This window comes from Amphiprion ocellaris, chromosome 13 (assembly GCF_022539595.1).
Source record: "Amphiprion ocellaris isolate individual 3 ecotype Okinawa chromosome 13, ASM2253959v1, whole genome shotgun sequence".
NCBI classification, from domain to species: domain Eukaryota; kingdom Metazoa; phylum Chordata; class Actinopteri; family Pomacentridae; genus Amphiprion; species Amphiprion ocellaris.
Genome location: NC_072778.1, coordinates 8,730,471 through 8,747,013, shown reverse-complemented (window position 1 = coordinate 8,747,013; position 16,543 = coordinate 8,730,471). Strand labels below are relative to the sequence as shown.

The 16,543-nt window shown below is 39.0% G+C and overlaps 1 protein-coding gene across 6 annotated transcripts in view; it reads left to right on the top strand.

Moving 5' to 3' along the window:
• The window catches only part of gria2b (glutamate receptor, ionotropic, AMPA 2b), a 54,090-nt gene that overhangs the window by 10,901 nt on the left and 26,646 nt on the right, over nucleotides 1-16,543 (top strand). The gene's annotated exons all lie outside the window — the stretch shown is intronic.

The following is a 16,543-nucleotide window of genomic DNA, read 5'->3' as shown; positions in this document are numbered from 1 at the left end:
AATGCACAGAGGAGAATCTGTCCTTCCCATCATCGTGGTGATTAAGATTTGATCCGGTTGCCTTGTCTGGTCTTACAGGGTGTTCTTGTCAAACTTATTAGGATTTGATGGTGTGTGTGTATGTGTGTGTGTGTGTGTGTGTGCCTATAGAGAGAGACAGACAGACAGAGAGAGGGACAAAAGGAGTGATAAAGAAATAAGAAATGATGAATGAAAATGACAGACCAGAGCCAGAATGTCTTTACAGTGTGATAAGCAAGAGAGCAGTGAGCAGACAGAAACGTCCCCGTGTCTCACTGAGCAAAACCTAAATGTAATGTAAATGCAAGAGGGACTTTCTTTAGGCAGACTGTGTCCTTTGAAAAGGGCAGAATGACTCAGGCTAAAGGTGGATAAGATCAGAGAGAGAAAAAAAGAAGTGTTGGAGATTCTGGTGGAGAGAAAGTGCGGTCGAGTCTGTGTAACCGCTTAACTAGGACCCTAAACACTTTACATCAAAAGCGATTTCAGCACATCCTCAGCTGCATTTGCAACACACAAAACAATTTAGGATTTTCAAACGATGAAGCGGAATTCATCCTCTGTCTCATCCTGAGCAAAGCTGACTTACAGTTCTTCTTACCTGCTCTTCAGGGCTGTCTCTTACCAGAGCTCACTTTGTCCACTTCATTTAAAGCTTTGATCAGTTTGAAACGTTTCCTTACATTATGAGCGGTGCTGTTAGGTGCCGTCTGTTTTGCAGACAGCGGCATTGTGCTCTTGTAACAACTTGTTCCCGGATGGTCTGACAGTTTATACAAAAGGTCTCATCTGGACCGAAGCCAACGTATCTCAGGAGCTGCGGGTTTGATTTTTCTACAATCGTGTAGAAATGTCTCTTTCTGCATCAAAGGGTGTAAACTGTGAAGCTGATATTACGCTGCCTCATATTACACACTCAAACATATTAAATACATGGATAAAGATGTCCTGTCTTTTGTAGGACTTTCAATATTCTTCAGAGACACTTCTAAGTCAATAATATCTTTTTAAATCGCTTTTCCAGTTTGAATCAGCATCATCTAACGCTGTTTTCTTCCCCCTAGAGCTCTTGCGGTGCCACATCATCCTTTAACACTGTTTTTTCTACAGCTCTGCAAATAATCAAAGTTAGCTCCCATACAACTCAAAGAAAAAATGTAAAACTGTGTTCTTCCTTTACAGCTCCTCCAGATCAGTCAACAAGCTATAACACTGTTCTCTTACAGCTCTTGTTATTTGTCTGTTATTGCAGTCAATAACGTTTATTGACTGCAATAACAGAAATGCCTGTACATATGTACATTTATCAAGTCATATGTGTACATATCCATATATATATATATTCATCTTGTCTAGTATGTGAGACCTTTTCTATTTTTATTTATTTTTAGCCTTGTACTTTTTGTAATTCTTGTGCTTCTTATCTGTATTCAACTGCTGTAAGGTGAATTTCCTCAGTGAGGGATCAGTAAAGTTTATCTTATCCTATCTTAATTGATAATTATTAGCGCATATCTACTGACTGAGTTGCTTCTACAATCAAGTGGATCCGCACTTTAATATCTGTTGTTTTTATGTCATGTCTAAGTATGTGTGTCCTCAGCTTCACCTGGCCACAAGACAAACGGCTGCTGTAGAAAACTGTTTCTTATCATCATAAATGAGCGACTGCAACATAGTGCACAAGATGCTTTTACTTGGTTTTCAGCCATGTTCCAGTGCTGCTCTCCTGCTGTGTTGCTCTGTAATGATGTTTGTCTCCATTAAAGGAAGCTCATGTGTTTGCCCCTGTGAGGCCACAGTCTGTGGGCGGCATCTTTGATCTGCTCGTCTCAGTTAGACACAGATTCAGTGGAGGGAGGGAGTCCAGGAATTGGACACAGGTTTGTTTTTTCAGAAGGTGGCGATGCAGTGAGTGTTTCATTTTGTCTCTTAATGGCAGGACGTTTTGAGTAGGACTGTTTTAATGTGTTCCGGTGGTTCTTAAGTGTAGTTTTGGTCTACTACCCTGCTGTTCAGATGAAAGGGGAAGAGAACAGACTGTGTGGTAGCAAACTTGCAAAGCAACTGTCAAAACATTTCGAAAATTAGACAAACAGGAACAAAAGGAGCAAAGGTGGGGGAGATGAGTCCAAAACTAGGAAAGTGTTTTCTTAGAAAAAAGATTAAAACAGTTGTTACAACATTTGCAGGTTAAAAGTTCGGACTGATTGAACTCACAAGTACAAACTGTGCCTGTGAATTAGCCAGAATAATGGAACTGGAATATAATGTTGTGTTACTGACTGATGGTGGAAGTGGCTTTAGAGACTGCACAGACTTTTAACTACATTAACTTTCAAGCTAAAGTCTCCTTATCTGCAAACAAGGGTGCATGTTAAATGGTATGGTCTTTATCTTTCATGCAACAGCTAACAAAACACTGTTTGTCCTTGGCTTGTAAGCTGCAGTTACCAACAAATGGTGTTTACATAGTGTCTTGTCACACCTGCTTGCTTAGCTATCAATCAAATCCATATACCATGAAATAAAAAAAGTGTTTGAAGTTTGTGGACCTCCAGTGGTAGCAGGAATAATCAGTAGAAATGGTAGAAATGCTAACAGAAGAGAGTTAATCTGCAGCTTTTCTGTAACAGCAAAGGAATCCATCCTAAAAATAATATCTATTTCTAAATTCTGTTAATTAGCTGACTGTAGCTCACACAGAACGATCAACCCCACGATCTCAGCTGAGATAAGGTGAAGTTCCCAACAATAAAACCACTTCAAAAAGAGACTGACCACAAGGACTGCCAAGTACGTAATAGGCGCCGGGACAAAACAGTTACTCGAACGATGACATTGACAATTAGAAGCAAATAAGAAAACAAAATAAGAACAAAACGTGACGAGGCAGAAAGAGAGATGGGATTTCGGCCAACGGCATCCCGGAAAGCTTGGTCAGCACCCGTGTCCCCTGGCAGGTGAGATCACCACGTGTGACAGGCGAAAGAGTGGACAAACAAACAGAAACATGTGTCCCCATGCTCAGATCAGATATATTCTGTCACTTTCAGGCGGCGGGCGGGGAAAGAGATGCAGCTCAGGGCTGTCGACTCTTATTTTAACATCGTGGAACCTAAAGTTAATGGAAAGGAGTGAGGCTGCTCATACACAGGTAGTTGGTGGGTTTGGTGTGGAGACCTTTACAGAAAAACTGTGGCAGTCGAGTCCCACACAAACATTTCAAATTGATACGAGCAGAGGAAGCAGCCCTCACATCTTGTGGCAGCTCCACAGCACCCTGCTGCGATGAAACAGCCGGAGAAACACTAGGAAAGGGGGCAGCTGAATAAATTATCTGGTATTTTCTGATTTCACTGTTTGTCTCCCAGAAGGAAGTCAGAGCAACAGCATTACATCTGATAATATAGATCTAAATGCTGACCTTATGTTTTTGAATTATTGAAAGATTCTTGACTCCGTTTATCATCAAGTTACACACATCATACCGTACTTGTTCCATGAAGAAGAGCTAGAAAAATACTAGTTCAGAGTAAAACCCTCCATAATCATTGCAGTTTCTCACATATTACTATCCTAATCACATCCTAATCACGTTTAATACCTTAAATGGTCTTTTCCGCCAATCACATTTTTCAATACTGCAATAACAGAATTGTGGGGACATTATCTTCCATGCCAAACCTCTAAATATGTAAATTCATCATGTAATATGTGTACATATCCATATGTAGATTCACCAAACCTGGTATATTATCTCTGTGAGATCTTTTTTATTATTATTTGTATTTTTTTTAGCCCTGTTGTACTTTTTGTAATTCTTGTGCTTATTGTCTGTATCCAGCTGCTAGAACGTGTGAATTTCCCCAGTGAGGGATAAGTAAAGTTGATCTTATCTTAATTGATAAATATTAGTGTGGATCTACTGACTGAGTTGCCTCCGTACAATTCAGTGGATCCTCACTTTAATATTAGTTTTTAAAATCATGTTTAAGTACTGTGTGCTATGTTTGCATTCAAAACAAGAAAACTACTCAGAGAGCACAGTACTCCGCCAAGGCTGCTCATTCCCCCATTCCCCCCTATTTTTTTGTTTTGTTTTTGTAAATGCAGCATTTGTTTGTTAGTTATTGATGATCAGAAATCATGGCATTATAGAATGTGGCCATTTAATATAGACGCACTCACAAACAAAATGACCTTGTGCTCAGCACAGGCGTGTGTTATGCGTGTGTATGTTATGCATGGATACCGAATAGCGTGATATAAATATGTAGCGGGCGGCGGGAATTGATGGGACTCGGAAACACCCCCACAATTTAATCAACTGTCCATTGTATAATGTCGGATGGATAAGTCCCTATACATTCGCAGTGGTCGATTTGTAGCAGGTTTCGCAATCATGTGATCGTCAGCAGGCAGCTGACGCAGCGTTCACTTGTTGTCATAGTTACAGAGACGCTGTGCTGTTATCTCACAGTGATACAGAAATCTTGTACAAATCCGTGGATCCAGACTATAAGCCGCATCACTGCCAAAATCTAATCAAATGGTCCTTGTTTCATTTCTGACCTTCCCTGAAAATTTCATCCAAATCCGTTATTCCGTTTTTGAGTAATGTTTCGCACAGACGTAATACCAGAAGGACAGACAAACATACGCCGGTGGTCACATAACTCTGCCACGTTCTTGGTGGAGTAAGAACAGACACAAGGTTTTTGTGTCATATTTTTTGAATTCAGTGCAGATCATACTGTACTTGTTTGATGAAGAAAAGCTAGAGAAATACCAATCAAGAGGAAAACAATCCATAACCACCACAGATTCTCCCATATTGCTATCCAAATCACATTTAATACCTTAATGCACTGCTATAATGTACATGGTATTCATTTTTCAGCCATGCTAACTGATTATGTCAAAGCCAATACCAGCTTGTTACAGTCCACTGTTTTGTCAACACTACAACTTCTGTTTTGTGTTGTGTGTTCACAACAGAGCAGCTTTCTGTATAACAGAGGTGCTTGTCAGAAATAGTCAGATTTGCATGAAAATCCCCCTGCTGGTGAGGAAGACATCAAATCCCATGAAAGGACTGCAGCTGCAACCGCAATCTTGCTTTTTAATGCTCGCTTTATTGTTGAAAGCCGAGGCCCCCGGAAGGTCACAACTTCAGTTTGCTTCCTCTCTGAAGTAGGAGCAATATGTAATCTTCATCTTTTTTCTTCAAAGTGTGTAAGCTTTGACAAAGAGACAATGTCAAAACTGTTTTAAATAGTGCGGAGAGAGCACTGCGTATGAAAAATGAAGCTGTACTTCAGGAGTCCCAGTCTTCTTCTCAGAAGAATATTTCATGCAAATGGTAGTTAGTTCGCATCTCATCATCTCCTTTTTGACATTCAGACGTGTTTTATTTTGTTGTCACTTTAGTTTTTTCTAAATAGCACAGTGTAATGTTACAGTAAAGCTTTCACATGAAGTCACTAAAAACTTTTAAAGTTTTACAATAAATTACTCAGTTGGTCTGAACAGTCACTGCACTAATATTTAATTACAGTTTTTCAATAGCTTACTGGACATAGTCACTCTAAATCTGCAGATCACTGAAAACCACCAAAACTACAAAGATCACAACTTCTGCAGAAGGTTTTGATTGATTAGAAGATGACTATTTGCAAAAATAAGCAGGTAAACATGATTGCAATGAATTAGCTACTTAAAACTGTATATTTTCTGCTGGTACATGAGACTCATTTTATTATGTAAGATATGAGGAGAATGAGTTATTCCATTCTTTGCAATCTTAATAACACACCAGCCTTTATTTGTTTTCATTGGAAATACCACTAGTATGACTTTTTGTCTTTAAATACATTGTTTTAATTGAACAATTATGATAAGAGCATAACACTGAACCCTTTTGGACTTAGTTTGATATAATGGCCAAAGACAATCCTTCATTTTGATAGGTAGCAGTATGTGCTGCATTTTTCAAATAACTAGATCAATGCTATTTGTTTCATCTGGTGAAATGAGCGTGGCTATTTATGAGCGCATGAATTAGTTATTGAAAGGAAATGACAAATGGATTGTTGTGTGAAGGTCAGGGACGGTGGGATGAAAGGGGTCAAGGAAGAAATAATGAGTCTGTGGTGGAAGATGTTGAGCTGATGAAAGGCAGAAGGTCGTGTTGAGCTGAGATTCAGGGAGCTGGTAACATATTTCCTCCTGTGGCTCCTCTAATGACTGAGAGAAGAAGGAAAAAGAAAACAAAAAAAGAAATGTGTTTTGTGAAGACAAACAGGCGAGAACAGAAAAACCTAAAACAACCAGATACTTGTGCAATTTGAACAGAAGTCACCAAACGCAGCACCATGTGTATTAATGTCTCTTTACTTTGCTCCACATTTCTGATCCCTGTTCGTCTTCAGCAAACACCGAGTGTCTGGTTGCTATGGCAGCTGCTCCCTAGGTGCTGGACGGAGCTGTGTTTTTATAGATGTAACTAATTTTGTTCCAAGATCATTAGAACATAGAGCAGCAGATCCAAAGTCTGCGTTGGTATTTCCACTAAAGGTCAGTGGACATACGGTATATTTTATTACAGGAGGCAGATGAAATGCGAACGAAGTAGCTGTGTGTGATGTATGGGCCGGCTTCACAGAATCAATACGGCTCAAGAATTCTGTATTGTGCTTAGTGGGATGGATTGGCGTGTCTGTGCACAGAAACACAACGCGGTACTTCTCATTCTGCAGATCTAGGAGGTAGGGAGGTGATTTCAATGTAGGAAAGATTTCGAAGCAGGGCGCTGCATGGTTATTGTGAAAAAGCTTCCAATTAGCCGCTACAGAGAGCTACTTAGTTGATTTTTTTTTTTTTTTTTTTTGTTTAATCTTTTTGCAAGATCAAAGTATCTCATGTTGGACCATATTTCTTTGAAAATATGTGTCAGCCGGAATAGCTGTTCTTGGGAGGTAATCTGTGTTTTGTGCTTGAAAACAGATCTTGCACGGATGGAGAGAAAATTGCAGGACAGTTGCTTTGTTTGCAGATACTCTGAGGGCGACACACAAACACCGACATCAGATTAATGCAAGTCCAAAGGAGACCTACAGGTTTTATTTCAGGAAAATTACCTGCCTTTATTTACCTGCCAAAAGACACAACACAAATTATACCACTGTTATATTAAATACTAATCGTAAATGTTGAGGGCTCACAAGAATCATCACAATAGTTTTTGATTGTTCAAAGGACAATTTATCAAATCAGCTTTTAAGTGATTGAAAAGACTGGAAAACAACACTGTTTCTAGAGATGGTTTCAAGAATTTCTGTCTCACATTTGAAAAGAAGCCATAACCGAGATGAATGGGGAAAGTCTTCTGCAGTATAATAACCACATTTCAGCGTCCAAAGTGGCTGAAAAGCTGAGATAACAATATATTAATTGTAACTCCTTAGTGTGGATCCTACTCCAACACAACCTGATCGTATCCTAAAGGCCTTTATAAAGAATCTTGAAATATCCAAGATGAGGTAAACAAGAATTGTACAATTGTTTTCATCAGCTCAGTAGCACTAACTGTGACTTTTATTCGACACTGATGTATACAGCTAGTGGAGTTCCCCTAAAATGTTCTGACTTTATTAGTTTTATTAAATGGAAATGCACAGGAGAAATCCTGACAAGTCCTGCACATTGTTACTTAGTGGTATGTAATGTAGCCACAGCGGTCAGCAGTCCTACATAGTCGATAGCTGGCATAGATGAGCTGTTCAGGCTGTTGCTGAGGCTCCACACACCACCTTCAGCTAAAGCTATAGCATCCAGAAATGCTTCGAAAGCAACAAAAAGTGGAGCAGAAATGACGATCCAGACATTGGGGCCGCTCTATAATGATCACACACTGGGCCTTTAGTATAGGGACATTCATCAGACTCTGTTTTTGTGAAACCTACATCCTCCATCCACAGCCATCAGAAAGCCTTCAGGAAACAGGTCAGAGAACAAAAGCAGAGAGCGAGAAAACGAGAAGGAGACAGAGAGAAATAGGATGGGAGATGGGAGGAGGGGGGTCAGAAGTTGATAAGAACTGAGCTGTACTGTTCTTCTAAAGACCAGCTGCCGGAAGAGCTGCTCAAAGGCAGACAAAACCCTTCCCCGTCCTATCGGCCGCTCAAAAGCATGACTGAGAGCTGTCACCCAGGCAACAGCTTGCAGTGCTGCACTGCATGTATGCCCATATTACCAGCGAGAGAAATTTCTAATCACAAGATTTTCACATGGCAGTTTGCTTGGCCATAAAGGTTATTCGAGCTTACATAACCTTTTTTTCTCATGTAAGAACAATTTCTACCTATTACATTTGTAACAGGTTTGAAAATGGAGCAGGAATCGAATCCATTTTGCCGATTGCTGTTGTTATTTGTTTAGTTTTTTTAAAAGATGACATTTAAAGCCTCGGTGCTACATTAAATTATGTGCCATAGGTGAATATTTTCTGCTGTGTCGAGAGAGAGAACATGGTTGGAATACGTTACCCTGGCAACAGTCTACAGAGGGAATGAAACCGGATCACACCTTTAATGGGCTGCAGACAAAGCTTTTAGAAGTTATAAAGCACACGCTGTAAATTTTATAGGTTATTGATAAATATTTTGCTTTCTACAAGTGCTGCGCTCTCCTGCCCGGTGAAGCAGAGTCGTAGACTTTAACCTCCAGAAAACACTCGGGAATCATGGCAACAGGGATTCTGCTGTGGGCCAAACAGTGTGTTAATTGAGAAACGAAGAAAAGATGAAGTCTCGAAATTGTTCTTGTGTCAGAGCCTCAAGTCAGAAACCTCTTTCCCATTTTCTATATCTGAGACAATGATAAAGATGGAAATACTAAAAAAAAAGAAGGAGTCTAATATTACAAGAGCATTTACGAATAGAAAAATGAATTCAGCTTCAAAAGGACCTTCAAGCTGTCCTTAATCCACCTCCAGCTCTGTTTAACAGACAGCAGGACTGTGAAAGCCCTAAAAGCACTGAGGTCACCCAAGAGAGCAAAGACATGAGGTTTTTTTTAGATGCTTGGAAGGCGTGTGTTGTCTAGGATGGAGAAGGGGAATAAAATGCTACTTTTTATTAGAAAACTTGCAATTCTGGCAATTGTTGTTAGAATTCAGAATAATTCCAATGATGGCAATGAGTGGATTTCACATAGGACTGTCTCACTTGGTTTGTTGACTAATTAGACACTGATTTGGGCAGATTCATCCATTTCTTGTTGGGGTTTAGCCTAAAGTTGGCTGAAACCTGATCTTAGCCAAGAAATAGTCTGACATATAACCTCCATATCAAAGCTACTATAACTAATGTATTAAATAGACTAGAAATAACATGGTAACTGATGAGCTCTGGAGGTGCTGGTAGGTAGATTTTCTTTGGAACGAGCGAGAGAATGCTAAGTTAAGCTAACAAGCTGCTGTAGGATACATGGGAGTGTCAGCAATCATGCAATTCCCAAGATGTCAAACATAACTTTTAGTATTTTCCATTAGATTGCAGGATTAGATTTTTCTTATATAATCAATAATCATGATTAAGTTCCTTTGAATTATTAAAAAGTGAAATACATGGGATCAGCCTTGTGTTTCCTACAAACAATATTTTCTCACAGCAAAATTTACACTTAGTAGCAAAATTGAATGGCATGTTATCTTGCAAAGAAAATGTCCTCCTGGCTATTGTCTCTACAGTCTGCAGAGAAATTGTGCATTTATGGGCTACAGACAAAGCATTTGGAAGATATAAAACATTGCCTAAGCTCCATAAATTTGATAAGTTATTGATTAAAAAATGTGTTTTCCATAAGTGTTGCAGCCTCCAGCTTGAAGCATATCTGGTCTGTCTTTAAAAATTCTTTTTCCATCTTGTCTCTTACTAACAGACAACACACTGATGTCTTGTAACTTTGTAAAAAAAGCAGTTTTGGTCCTCTAAGCCATAGTTTACACATAAATGTTGCAGGACCGCTGGGATGGTTTGGGAGCCACGGACAAACCACTGACTATTTCCCAGTTTTTGGGGATGTGCAAGGTCAGAATCTGCTTGTGCAACTACTATATCAGTGGCAAATTTGCTCAGGGTGCTTTGACAGAAAGGCTGGTGGCTTTAAGCTGCCGCGCCAACTGGTGACAGATCAGTTTTACATAAAAAGTCTCGAGGCGTTTTCTCTGCCGTGAGAACAGGAGCGTTGGAGAGGATGAGATATGTAACAGTCAGTTCTGACTGGACTGTTGATGATCATCACCACAGTGACGTGGTGTGTGTGTGTGTGTGTGTGTGTGTGTGTGTGTGTGTGTGTGTGTGTGTGTTAGGCTGATTCATCATTTTGCACATGCACAGGGATACTGGTGGTGCAGATTTAATAAATGTCCCGCTCTGATCACCACAGCTACATAAGAACCTCCTGTTAAGCCTTTTGCAAAACGGAATTTTCTTGCTTGTTGTATTTCAGTTTCCTTTTGATGTAGCACTTATGAATTTTACAACAAGCTCTTATTTAAAAGGACTTATGTACTGTCATAATTTCAGATACCCAGGTCTTTATGTTGGTGCAGATGTGTTCAATGTGATAATTAAAACACATTACAAAAGTGTTAAAAGCTATGTATAATATGGCAGATATCACATTAAAGCAGACTGGCAATTTGAATAAAATAATGGCCCCACTATAATCTAAATACAGTCGAGTTTTGGTGTACACATACAAGATTTTTGGGACGATCACACTAACTGAATTTGCAACAAACAACCAAATAGTATTCTCCATCCTCTGCGATTTCACACCAGTGCATATTATGCATCATAATCTTAGATGTCAGCTGAAGCTGGGTGTTTTAGTCGCTGCTAATTTATGCAAGTTTAATCTTTGATCAGTGACGGAGCAGTTGTGTAAACAGTGGCGGAGCAGTGGAGATGCCTTCAGTGCCATGGTGGTGAAAATGAGGTCAGCTAATTGGAACGGCTAAATATATTTTGCAGGGTACACCTTCTCCTTGGAAGGTGATGCACAGTGCCAGAGTCACCACTGAAGGATATTTAACATCATTAATTATGAGATCATTAGGGCCTTCTGATGACCGCAGAATGTCTGCTGGGTGCTGTGGTGACAAATAAAGGCACGGGAACTGCAGGAACAAGGTAGTGAGTTGTTCAAAAGAAATGAGAATCTCTCCCAGAGTTTATCCATTAACCTCTCCCCAACTTCAAACAAAGCAAAACACTCATACAAGCGAACTAACATAATTGCAAATGATGCATATTGTTTTATCATCATGGTGCTGTGCATCTGCTGCATACGCTGCGCGTATGAACTCAGTCCATTAATCGCTACCAAATAGCAGCAGACAATGTACTGTATATGAAATAACAATCAAATCATGAACAAAATCTAATTATGCAGAACAAAAGTGGAAAATAATCATAAAATTTCTAAAATAATGAATGAACCAGTGAATAAATAAGTGAAATGCATGCAGATTTAGAAAGATAGATATTATTATTATATTCTAACATATCAATTTATATTCCTCAGAGGCGTAAGAGTCATCAGTTTGCATGACTCTTAGTGCTTTATAATCTCATCATGTTAGATTTGGAAAATTCCATTTCAGCAAACCAAGTCCTTCTCTAAAAGTGAAAGTCCTTCTTCAGGGCACACAATGCAAGAATGAACAACACTCACGCACCTATGCGTGCTGTGATTTTCACCCATATGCATGTGATGAGAGAAGACAACAGCACTTAGACACAGATACAATAGATGCTGTGTGCAAGCATCAGCAGAAACCACATTTAGTCATGGGAGGCCTTTGGAATTGTTATCTGTCTCCCAATGATAAATCTTTCAGGTATGGCTTGTTCTATAATATAGTTTGAATTTCGGGAAACAGCCAATGAAGAATTCCTGGTCTCTACAGCACGTGCAAAGGCACTGTGTGAAATACTTTAAGCTAAAGAAACAATGGCTCTGAGGGTTAAAACCGTATTTCTTCAAAACCCAACTATGTACTGCTATAAGCCTTTATAATAGAGGTAATTTTTTTCCAATTATTCCAAAGCAGAGCGTGCTGATGAATTGCTATCTTTCATTGTGCACTTTCACAAAGCTATTTTCTTGTTCTTTTCTTCCTACATAAAAGCATTTGAAATGCAGTATGCATAATGATTGTCTGCAATGCTCTGGTGCTACATGTACAGTTTAATGTAGCTATACGTCTTAAGTTTTACAGTATCCCTGCCAAAAGGCTCATTCCTTTTGACATTACTGGCACACAAGGAAAGATTTTTAAAACTTGAAAAGATTTTTAAGTGGAAATTTAAGATCAACCAGATCACATATAGTATTCAAACAAGCATACACACATACATGTGTTGTATATTATGCACTGTTGTCTATAACTACAATGTTAGGATTACAAGTCCCCGAATCGACAGCATGTTTATCTTGCTTGAACATTCCCCAGATTAAGTGAGAACTTATTTTTGTGTTTCATTTTATCTTTACAAACAGAACGAGAGCGGGAAAACTGGCTCCACGCTACAAGTTACGGACCCAGCAGTGAGCAATAATACGATTTGTTTCAACATTTTGCTCATGGTGCCTAATTAGGGTGACCTCGTCAACGCTCCAAAAGGAGATTTACCCAGTCACCTCTTTTTTTTCTGTGCTCGGAGGGGGATTTCTGAGGGCGAATACTTGCTGGTTTCACTAAAAAGCAGTCAGTTGTGACAGAGGCTTAATGGCTTTTCCACAATCCTCACTGTTTCTAAGAGTTACTGTTTGTGGCTGGCTTTTCTTCCTTAATTAAACATTTCTAAATTCCTTACTGAAGGAGCTGTGTGTAGAAGTCTCGCCCATTAAAAAGTCTCCTGCTCTTCATTTTCTCTGCTGTCGCGTTCCAGAGCCAGTGAAATCCTCCAAACAGTCGCTGCACAGACCAACGGGTAAAGCATCACTTCTGGATGTGAATTACCATATTTGGTAATAAAGTAACATGTTGTCAAACTGTTCACTCTGGCGTAAGCTGCGGCACAGTCATGGGGATATCCAGGCTCTAAGCATGAGCTCAGAGAGTTTTAATCCTGGGCAAACTCAGCAAGACTGTCAGCAAAGAAAGCCTCAGAAACATGACAATGGCCAGAAGTGACACAGAAACAGACAGAAGCTCTGCAACTCTATTAGCTTCTGGAGGTGCCGACGAGGACTGCCAGAAAATATTGATTCTGTTCTATGATGTTCTGCCTATCACGATGAAGATAAAGTGCTTTTTTCTTCTCTTAAGAACAAAGGTGAGCTTTGCTAGGCATTGAAAGGATTATAAATCCTACCTCGTGTCTTATAGCCTAAAACAGACATGACATCTGTTTCATCAGCTCAGCAGATAGTCTGAAGCAGGAAAAAAAACACATAATGCAAGAGAATAAAGGAATCGAAGAATATTATACTCTCCTGCTATTCTGTCTAGATCCTAACCAGTGTTTTATGACAAAAAAAAAGTTTACCTCAAATATCTGAAATACAAAACCAGAAAAGAAAATCTGTAATATCAAAACCCAGACAAAAATAAACTTAAAAATCACAATAACAAGGTAATTTAGTGTAAACTCAAGTGGCTGCCATCTTCATGCAGCAAAAACATCAAATCAAATTCAAAATCAGTCTGAAAATCGATTCAACACTCAACAGTTTACCAACATATCAAAAAATAAAATCACCCTTTAAGTTTGTTAAAGTGTGTTTGTGTAAAATGTTAATCCCTAAAGTAACTGAACATTCCTCTGAAATGTCGCAGATATTGTTAGATAGTATGATGAGTTTAATAGTACAAAAGCATAATGCATACACCTCAGAATGACCCCAGGAATGAACACATCATTGAATGATTGAAGAGCAACAACTGTAACTATAACTTGTCTTCCAAGATATCAAATTGCACGTTTTCTGTTTAGTTACAATCATAATTAAAACTTCCAGTAATAGGGAGTAAATATATCTAGAATTAACTGCACTATATCCCACCTACATTCTTTCAGCACACGTGTAGGACACTATTTTTTGGATATGAACGTGTCTAGATAAAATGTCATTCCTGAAAAGCACTTTAAATCCCCACTTGTTCACTGTCAACTTTCTTTCAAGCTTTGTTCCAGTCAATCAGCTGCACGTACAGAACGCCTTGACTTATTTAACACATTACCTAACCTCTCCACTGAGGGACGTTTCATTCCTCCTCATTGAACTGCACAAAATCATTCTCCGTTTAGATTCTGACAGTTAACGGACGTCACACTTTTTTACGTTCTGTTAGCTCACACAAAGGCAAAAGTGGAATAAGATTAGTGAGGTGTGATCTCTCTGTGGCCACATTACCGGCCACTGTCATCTCCAGGACAGATTAGGAACAGCGTCACAGACTGATGGAGGTCACCGGACTGCGGTTGGCAGTTCGTCTCGGGTGGCTCTGACGAACATTTAATTGCTCATGTCAACGGATCAATAAAGATCTTAAAAGCATATGAATACTGGCAGTTGATGAAAGCTGGCCTTGTACCCTCTATTGTGGTATTTTTCCTGATGATATCTGCCTGTTTTGGAGCTCTGGGAGGTAACAGACAAAAGGGATTTAAATTAATCCTGAGGATGAAGGACTTGGATTTAATTATGAAGTAAATACTCTGAAAAAATCCAGACTAAGTTAAAAATCTGAACATGATAAGTGAATTGGTTACACTTTGAAAGCCTCATGAACATCCTTTAGTGGAAACCTCTCCCAGATGCTGGAACAGAGGAAGGTTTAGGTTGTGGCCACCAGCGTTAAATAATTTCTGCAAATCTTGTTTTCTCCCCGTGGTTTCCAAGTTTGCATTGGAGATGGTTATAAATATTACAATAACCATGAACCTCCGAGCTGCTGTTGCTATATGGAGGAAAGAATGTCAGAGGTGGGAATCAGAGCATATTTAAAACCTTTTATTGTTGCAGCTGGGGGCAGAACACAGCAACATAGCTGTCAGATTCATTCAGAGTTTAAGGTGCAAATTGTATTTTCAGTTCACTAAGAACCAACTTTTAAGCATCTTAGCTTTCTCTGTATGTAGCAGATTCATTGCATGTAACTATGTTTTCAGCTCAGTGGCTTGATATTGGTTTCCAAAATGCACCCTGAGAGTAACGGTTAACTTCTCCTCTTACATTTTTATACACTAATATTTGTACATATGACCATATATGAGATATATTTTCTACACCGTAAGAAATGGATATTTTTAAACATTTTTTTTCCCAATAATTGACTGGTAGTTTACAGATTTCCTCAGTGTTGTTCAACTACAGATAATAGCAACTCATAATGTCCACATCAAAAATCTGTATTTTGGCAAAGTGACCATAATACAATACTGTTTTACTGTATTCAAATCAGCAAAAAATATCACTATCTTACAGGTATTTGCTGTTATTTTCACAGTTTTTGTAGTATTACAGTATTCTGCCAGTCTATCATATTTTTTCTGGCATCCTTGCTGCCAGAGTTTTAGTATTTTTCAAGGGATTTTTTTTACACTGTACTATAGGCATTATCTTTTATGTCTTGTCAAAGCCATTGTAGTGTTCCATATGTTGATTACCTGCTAAACTACTGTCTATGTAGGAAATACAGCGTAAACTCAAAGTAACTCCAACTTTACTGCTCAACTGGCGACAAAAGGTAATATTTTCATCTTAGTTTAAGTCCTTTGTGGTCTAAGTGAGTCTGTCTTGACCAGCAGTGACAAAGTCCGACCAAGGACGAAGACCAAATACTGCAGGCAATTTAATTTACTCTCCAAAGACTAATGTTAATGAGCTGCTGTTAATTTCAATCCATACTTCTGACTGAAGCTGCTCAATAACTAACAGTGTAATAAAATGTAACGACATTCACTGTGTGTAGATGCAGAACACTATAGCAAGATTTAAATAAACCTTAACGAAACATCCCTTCTTAACATCAAGGTTAAAGAGCAAGACTTCCATGTGAATCTGGTAACATTCCCTCATTCTAATGTCCAGACCACAGCAGTCGTCCTCTCTGCAGTTCAGCATCAAAGATAACTGCCACAGCACATGGTGCAGAAGTGGCAGGATGCCTACAGTACTTATACCAAGCTAGCTAATATCTGATATATGGACTCCAGTTCCCTTTGTCAGCAAGTCATCCGGGTAATATTGTGGAAGCGGAAACGACTCATTAGATTAATTACACTGGAAGACACATATGTCCAAATCAATAAGCCTGATTAACTTACATTTGATCGATACACATTTACAAGCAACATGCCAATCTGCTGATCCAGGGACAATGTTTGAGAAACAGCCTGCAGCCTCAGGATTACGTACATATTTAGTATTCATGTTTACCTTCATTTCACAGTGCCTTTTCCTGGTCGTTGCATAATGAATGTGAAAGACCAGCAAAGGT